This window comes from Sinocyclocheilus anshuiensis, unplaced genomic scaffold (assembly GCF_001515605.1).
Source record: "Sinocyclocheilus anshuiensis isolate Anshui unplaced genomic scaffold, SAMN03320099.WGS_v1.1 scaffold2353, whole genome shotgun sequence".
Lineage (NCBI taxonomy): Eukaryota > Metazoa > Chordata > Actinopteri > Cypriniformes > Cyprinidae > Sinocyclocheilus > Sinocyclocheilus anshuiensis.
The window spans coordinates 118,703-127,410 of record NW_015554076.1 but is presented as its reverse complement, the minus strand read 5'-3'; positions in this window follow the sequence as shown (position 1 = coordinate 127,410).

The window sequence follows — 8,708 nt, the reverse complement described above, 5'->3', positions numbered from 1 at the left end:
TGTTTCTCTGTCTGTCTCTCTGTCTGTCTGTCTGTCTGTCTGTATCTCTGTCTGTCTGTATTTTTCTCTGTCTGTCTGTCTCTCTGTCTCCCTGTCTGTTTCTTTGTCTGTCTCTCTGTCTGTCTGTCTGTCTCTCTGTCTTTCTGTGTGTGTAGTTTCATAGAAGCAGCTAGTGTGCTTCTGTCAAACCGTTCTCTCTGGACTAACACTGTAAGAGATCTGAGAGCACAGCAGGACCGACACAATCGCTGAGAAAATATCGAACATCTCTGGCTCTTCTCTGCCCATAAAATCGGTTTAGTTCCAGAGAGCGAGTGAGAGCGGGACAAAGACCAGAGCGAACGCTTCCCTCGGTCATGTTCTCAATGCTTCAGTCAGGTCAGGATCGTCAAGTGTGCAATTAATATTTCCATCCACAACAATAATTGACATTTCCAATCATGAAATGCAATTGACGTTTGTCGTTCTGCATTAAACTGAAACTTAATTTTAGTCTCAATTCACTCAGTCCATGAATTCAGTCAAGTTACACTTGGATCCTCATATTTTTGCAGCTTATTTTGCATAAATGCTTTTTTCACTGGGGAGTCTGTTTTAAACTCTTTTATGTCAGGAGATGAAGGGGAATCTGCTTTGTCATGATCTGAGCCTTTAATGATATAAATGTGTGTTGATATCGGCTGTAATCCTCTGCTGATGCGAGGCCTTATTCATAACTGTTCCTGACAGTCAAGGCGAGAATCACCCACGTCAGCGTTTGCTTCAACAGCACATGAAGAACGGCTAAATGATTGTCCAGATCTTCATCACGGTCTGGATCTCAACTGGTTTTGCTTCAGAAACGGATTTGACATCAGACATCCATTGCCCAACACACAGCCACAGTGGTGGGTAGATTACTGATTACTGATTCCAAATTACATGACAAAAATTGTAGTTAGTAACATAATCCATTACATTACACATTTTAGGTAATGTATTCAGACTACTTTTAGATTACTTTTGACCTAACTTGTTTATCACATTGAAAGACTTTCTGAATGTATATAAGTGACAGTCGATTTTAGAAAGAAAAATTAAAGAGAGAAAAAATCGATAACTAACTGTAAATAGCTGTAGTCTGATTATGAGTATTTTACCCTTACTATTGTACTATAGTCTAATTTCAAAGACTTACAATGGTTTACAAAGACATTTTTGGAATCTGATTATGTAATCCAGATTACATGTAATCAGTTACTACCCAGAACTGCATATCCATTGTGTAAAACAAACAAAAAAACAAACAAACAAAATTCCCGTTAAACCCAGAACGAGACATTTTGAATAACGCAATTTTGTGTAATGTTGCGAGGGTGTTGCTATGTGGTTGCTAGGGAACTAGGGTAGAGTTTAAATGGATGATTAGTCTTTGACATTAACAACAAAAAATCTGGATCTGATTTTTATTTGTTATTTAGTTTGCTGGGCATCAGAACATTAGACCCATCAGAACTGTCTTTGCTCCATAGAGAAAGAGAAAGAGAGAATGCAGAGGCTCAGAATTGCTCTCAAATACAGACAGACAGAAGGACGGGGCAGCTGTCACTTAGGGAAGAAGAGAAATGAAGAGTTGGAGATTTACAGACAATGAGCTTGTCTTCTTCACTTCATTGAGCGCATGCTCTCGTGGAGCAGGAGAAACGAGGAGCTCAGGCCTGCCTGTCTGTCTGTCTCTCTTTCTGTCTGTCTCTCTGTCTGTCTGTTTGTCTGTATGTTTCTCTGTCTGTCTCTCTGTCTGTCTGTCTGTCTGTCTGTATGTATCTCTGTCTGTCTCTCTGTCTTTCTGGCTGTCTGTATCTCTGTCTGTCTGTCTATCTGTCTGTCTGTCTGTCTGTTTGTCTGTCTCTCTGTCTGTCTGTCTGTCTGTCTGTCTGTCTGAATGTCTCTCTGTCTGTCTGTCTGTCTCTCTGTCTGTCTGTCTGTATCTCTGTCTGTCTCTCTGTCTGTATGTCTGTTTCTCTGTCTGTCTGTCTCTCTGTCTGTCTGTTTGTCTGTATGTTTCTCTGTCTGTCTCTCTGTCTGTCTGTCTGTATGTATCGTCTGTCTGTCTGAATGTCTCTCTGTCTGTCTCTCTGTCTTTCTGTCTGTTTCTTTGTCTGTCTCTCTGTCTTTCTGTCTGTCTGTCTGTCTTTCTGTCTGTTTCTTTGTTTGTCTCTCTGTCTATCTGTCTGTCTGTCTGTCTGAATGTCTCTTTGGTCTGTTTCTTTGTTTGTCTCTCTGTCTGTCTGTCTGTCTGTCTGTCTGTCTGTCTCTCTGTCTGTCTGTATGTCTCTCTGTCTGTCCGTTTGTCCGTCTGTCTGTCGCCGGAGAGATGCACCATGAGCTCAGAGACGCGCAGCTGAGGTAAATGTAAATGAACGAATGAAACATCTCTCATGTATTTACATTCCAAGTCAGTCAGAAGCTCATAATCCACAGATCAGATGTAGAAACGCTGGTTTGTGTTCAGACGCTCAGAACAGAGAGAATGGAGGAATGAGACCGTCTCTCTCTCTCTCTCTCTCTCTCTCTGAATGTCTTTCACAGGGTTGATGAGCAAATCTGTCGCTGTCAGACTCTCATTCGTTCTTTTCCCTGCTCAGCCACGCCCTAATGGAGCGAGCTGTCTATCATCTTTCCTTCGCTCATTATTTTCTTCTCTCTCAGAAACCTTCTCTCCATTTATTTTCTTTAATATTAGACACATTCTGAAAAATAGAGATTGTGAGTTGGTCAAAGTCATTTTAAACTGTGATTGTTCTCAAATATTATTTTTAAAGAATGCATACCAATCCAGTGTATTTGTAAATGTATGCAGTCTTTGTCTTTTATATAATAATGAGAGAAACTGGATCGCTCAATATGGCGGCTCTTGTAAAGTAAGTCCCGGATTTAAAATAAGAGAACCAATCATAAACCAGCAAAATCACTGTCTGCTCTTCACTGCACATGTGCATTGACTGGCCCAACCTGAAATATACTGCTCTTCTTCGGCATAATGTTAGATTTACTGAATAAAATGATGGTGATGGGCAAGTAGTTCACTTCATAATTTTCTGTTGTTCAAAAGCTTGTATTGAGAAATGGCGTTATAGTGCATTTTTAATGTGTTTGTAAAAAAATAAATAAATAAATAGGCAAAACCAGATACCAACATGACTTCTTAACAGGTCATTTTATTGACCGCTTGCTTTCTTTTTCTGTGCTGTCGTGCTGAGTAACACCGTCCATTGTGAATCTCATTGGTCCAGAATACTGCTTCACATCACTGTACATCACATATCGTCTGATTGTGTCGCGCTGCACAACTGCTTCACATTCAGCGTGGACAGAAACTCTCGAGAGTCAGGGTGAGATCAGGTGAAAGTCATGATGTTTCTCAGAATTGAGCCACGCTGATGTGCATTTCAGCTGATTCCTCATGGATGGTGTTCTGAGCGTAATAATAAAACTGATAAATGAACTGGAGTCTCGGCAGAGATTCACAACCATCATATTCTTATCATCTCTAATGGTGCGTGAATTTAATTAAAGTGATGCAGTGCACCTACATGTGCTGGATCATACAGTGACTTTGGGAATGTGAGACTGAAAGAGAGCATTGTGTGTTTCTATGATAAAGTTAAACAGCTCAATATCTGTATCCACGTGAATCACTAGCTGTCTGGTGGTTATTGATGCTGTTTGACATTGAGATGGAGTCAAATGTTGATTTAATGGATTAAATGAGCAGTAAGGATCTAAAAATATTACCAAGATAGAAACACCTTTATATATATATATATATATATATATACACCAACACAAACAAATTATTTTAGAAAGTAAACTTCCTTAAAACACAGCACAAGTTTTGCATCCTTACATACCCTTGATATTAATGAAAATAAAAGGCCACTTAAGTGACTTACAGAGACTCTCTTATGAGTGTTTCTAAACACGCTTAAGTACACTTTTAAAAAGTGACCTTTGTAATAATGTGAAACAAAATATTTTACTCTAAAGTAGATTTTAAATCATGTTTTAATAATCTTTTGTGGTGTTTTAAAGTAGTTCACTTATTTTGATGTGTTGACTAAAGCACATGTAATATACTTGATTATAATTTTAACTGTAGCATGTTATTGAGTATTATATTTAAGCTTAATACATTTTACATGTACTAATTTGCAACTTCATTTTAATATATTTAACTATTAAATATTTACTTTTTAGTAAAATTAGTTTATCATAAATGGTTGTCAGTACATTCAGCAGTACTTTAACTACATAACGATGTACTTAAGTCCTTCTTAAGTGGGTGAAAAACACTCTAAAGTTCAGCTTTAATCGCATTAAATATAAATTTAAAATATAATACACTTTCATTTAATAACAATCAACATGCAGTAAAGTGTCTGAAAACACTACATTCAGTTCACACTTAAGTATATCATATCTGTAATAAGTACTATTTTTAAAAGTATGCTAAATTGCACATATTTTTCACAAGGGTACCTTGAATCTTAAACAAAAATTTTAACAACAAAAAAAAACGAAACAAAAATGATTCGCTATAAAAATATTCTGTTCCCAAGTGATATTTGATTTTCCCTCATAAAGCGAGGGTGTGTTAGTGACAGCCTCTCGGTGAACTCACGATTACGAAACATCTGGAAACTACAAACTTGCAGCAAAAACAGAAAAGCCACCGCAATAACTCATCCAAGGGAAAGAACAGATGTGCTGCCGCGTCCTGACAGCAGAAAGGTGAGCGTAGCAGAGGTCTGACGCTGTGTTTCTGTGGGAACGCGAGCCGAGAGCCTATGAGCTCATGTTTTCTCTGCCTGCTCCAGTGAGCGCGCTCAGGGTTCGAGGAGGCCGCGGCGCGTCTGTCACACCTCAGCCTGATTGACTCAGACGGGCTCTTTTAAAACACTTTGACTGCACTGTTGAGGAATGAACTCTACTCGGGGTTCAAGAACGTCTAAACTGAAGTTGTGCCACCAAAAACGAGCTCAGGTCTCATGAATGAGAGCCAGCATCGAGAGAGAAGGAGAGAAAAGAGCTGGCTCCACAATCCAAACCTGTCTTTGCCAAATTACATCAAAATCAAGTTAGAGAAATACTTCATTTTTGGCCAAACTGGAACGTCACCGAATGTTTAAAGCACCTTTTATTGCATTTTCTTCTTGCGCTGGCGAGAGTTTGTCTGGACGTGCTTGGAAACTCAACCAGTAATAAGGCTTGTTCCTTCAGGAAATGCTTTTCTTGATTATTTTTTTATGTTGTTTTTGTAGTTAAATATCTAAACATCATAACACAGAGACTCACAGTTTGAGAATGCAATACTGTGTGTTTGTAGAAGAACGAGAGTGATAAAGATAACGATTCTTTACACATCTGAATGTGAATGATTAGTGGTTCAGCCATTATCGCCGCGCCTGACTTCGTTTTATTGATCTGGTTGCACATCGACATGAAGATGGAGTCAAATGTTGGTTTAATGGACTAAATGATCAGTAACTATCTAACCATCACCAAGACTGAAGTACTCACGATCTGAGCACATTAGATGGCCTGTACAGTTAATTGTATGGTTTTCTTAATATTTTTATGTTTCATGTTGTTTAGCAAACATCTTAATAAAAACAAGACACATTTACCAGAACCAGAACACATGTGGATTAAGTTTATTCATCATAACACAAAGGTAAATTGATTTGTCTTGAGAGGATTACCTAAAAACATAGATGTTTCAGTTAGTTTAATAAAATAGCTAAGACTTTTTTTAATTTAGCTTATAAATCTCTCATTATTTTATTTTATTACTAAATCTTGAATTCAATCTTTTTATCGACTTGTTTGCTTTTAATTATATTATGCACCCTGGTGTTTTGAGTTTTGATGTTCAGCAGAACAAGGACTAATAACCACTAACAGCACACAAACGTTGAGTAAAATCCTTTTTAATTCGATTTTTCTAAGTACATTGTATTAATTATATTACACTTCATACAGTATTAGATGGCCTTCACTACTGTACCATCCAATATACAGTTACACTTTATTTTAAGGTGTCCTTATTACAGTGTAATTATACATTTAATACTGAGTAATATGTACTGACTATATGGTTAGGGTTAGGATTAGGGTTTGGCTTGGGGTACTTGCATGTAATTTTGCATAATTAATTGTTATTATAATAGTAAGTACATGTAACATGTGTAACAAGGACACCTTAAAATAAAGTGTTACCCAATATACTTATACATTGGTGTATTGTAATTAAATTTAAGACTAACACTTGTAGTTACACTGTTCAATTTAACCCTAACCTTAACCCAACCTTTACCCCAAAACCTAACCACTATAACCCTTAGAATAACAACCCTAAACCAAACCTCATTAGCAGCAAATCTGGGATTTTTACAGAAGGACATGTAGTTACGCAGTAAATCTATAGTCCTGTAGGCTATCTAATGTTAGTCGTGAAGGCCAGCTAATATACAGTGTCACCGGTTCTAGTCGAGTTTATCCACAAAACACACTTCATTAGAATTTAGTCAAGAAGTTAGCTTAGCTTTGGGCCGAAGCGCATCTGACGCCTTAAAATGCCATCTAGGTAGGCAGCTCACTAGGTTTTGATACAATGTCTCACATTTCAGACAAATGAAAACTTTCTAATTGACTCCAGAGCGAAGCGAGTCATTTTGATGCATATTCCTCGTTAGGGAATGCAGTGATTAATGATCTGGCCTATGAAACACAAGTACCCAGTGGAGGAAATGGGCTTTTTTATATATATATATATATATCGCGAGTGTATTCAGGTGGGAATAACATCCCACATCTGTACGGAGAAACCGAACACCGGAGCGGAGCGCGAGTGAAGCAGATGGTCGTAATGTGCTGTTTCTGATGCAGAAGCTCCATGCTTCATAATCAACGGGTTTGCTTATAAAACTGTCTGGAAGGGACGCTGACATCGTAAAGAGCTGCTGACATCATCAGGGGCCGGACGATGACATCATAAACACTCATTCCTGGTTGCCGCATGTTCATTCAGCTGTGAATGGCAATGAATGTCAACGGATGATTGGACGATTTCATTTGTTTTGTCCTTTCTTTTTAAAACAAAATTCTAATTGTTAATGAATTTACAATTCAGACATTGAATATGTATTTAAAATGCTGAATGTCAATGTTATTGGCTTATTTTTTGTTATTGTTAATAACTGTTTATTGAATTTTCTTCTGGGAATAGTAATATAAAACAAAAAGCAACTGTGCAAATTTAGAACCCATCCCAACCCTGGTAGACTTAAATAAATAATAAATAAATAAATAAAAATAATAATAAATACAATAATAATCATAAAAATAATAATCATAAAATAAAAATATGTATATATAAAAAATAAATAAACAGTAATAATAAAAACAAATAAATTAATTAATAATAATAGATAAATAAATAGCAATAAAATAATTTTTACAAATATTTTAGGAAAGCTGACACAACATTAAAAGCTGAATGCCATAAATGTACAGTTTTCACATTAGATCCATGTATACGAGAAGCTGAGCGTTCCATCGAGATAATGTCCAACAAATACACAGTCCGGGTTCGTCTGTCCATTGTGTGAGGAGGATTCCAACGGTTGACTAGCAATTTTTTTGCTGCTGTGAGAGCAGCTAACAGTAAACATCTTTGTTGGACGGACAAGGTCCCGAAAGTCATTCATGAAAAAATGGCGCAGAATGTTATTGGCTTATAAGACATATTTATTCAACACATTATCGGTATTATTACTTCACAAATAAAAACACTTGGTAACACTTTCAATAAGGGTCATTAGTTACTACTTTAGTTAACATGAACTAAGCATGAACAATACTTCTACAGCTTTTATTAATCTTAATGTTCATTTCAACATTTACAGTACTAATGCATTATTAAACTCGAAAGTTGTGCTTGATGACATTAGTTAATGCACTGTGAACTAACAATTAGCGACTGTATTTTCATTAACTAACATTGACAAAGGTTAATAAATACTCGTATAAATGTGTATTGGTTTGTTCATGTAAGTTAATACATTAACTAACATTAAGTATTCTGTAACACTTTACAATAAAGTTCCATTAGTTAAAGTAAATCTTATTCATTACTACTTAAAAAAATATAAAATTACTTTCTCTCTATTTGCTTGCAAAACAGATTTTTTTTTTCATTTACTCTCTCTCTCTCTCTCTCTCTCTCTCTCTCTCTCTATATATATATATTATATTATATTATATTATATTATATATCAATGTTGAAAACAGTCGTGCTGCACAATATTTTTGTGGAAACCGAGATACATTTTATTTTTCAGGATTCACAGATGAACAGAAAGTTCAAGCATTTATTTGAAATATAAATCTTTTTGTTTTTACTGTCACTTTTGATCAGTTTAATGCGTCCCTGATGAATAAAAGTATTCACCTTTTTTCTTACCCCAAACTTTTCAATGGTCCTGTATCTCAGTTTCCACAAAAACATTGGGCAGCAAAACTGTTCTCAACATTGATAATAATCAGAAATGTTTCTTGAGCAGCAAATCAGTGTATTATACTGATTTCTGAAGATCATGTGACACTGAAGACTGGAGTAATGATGCTGAAAATACAGCTGCGCATCACAGAAATACATTACAGTTTAA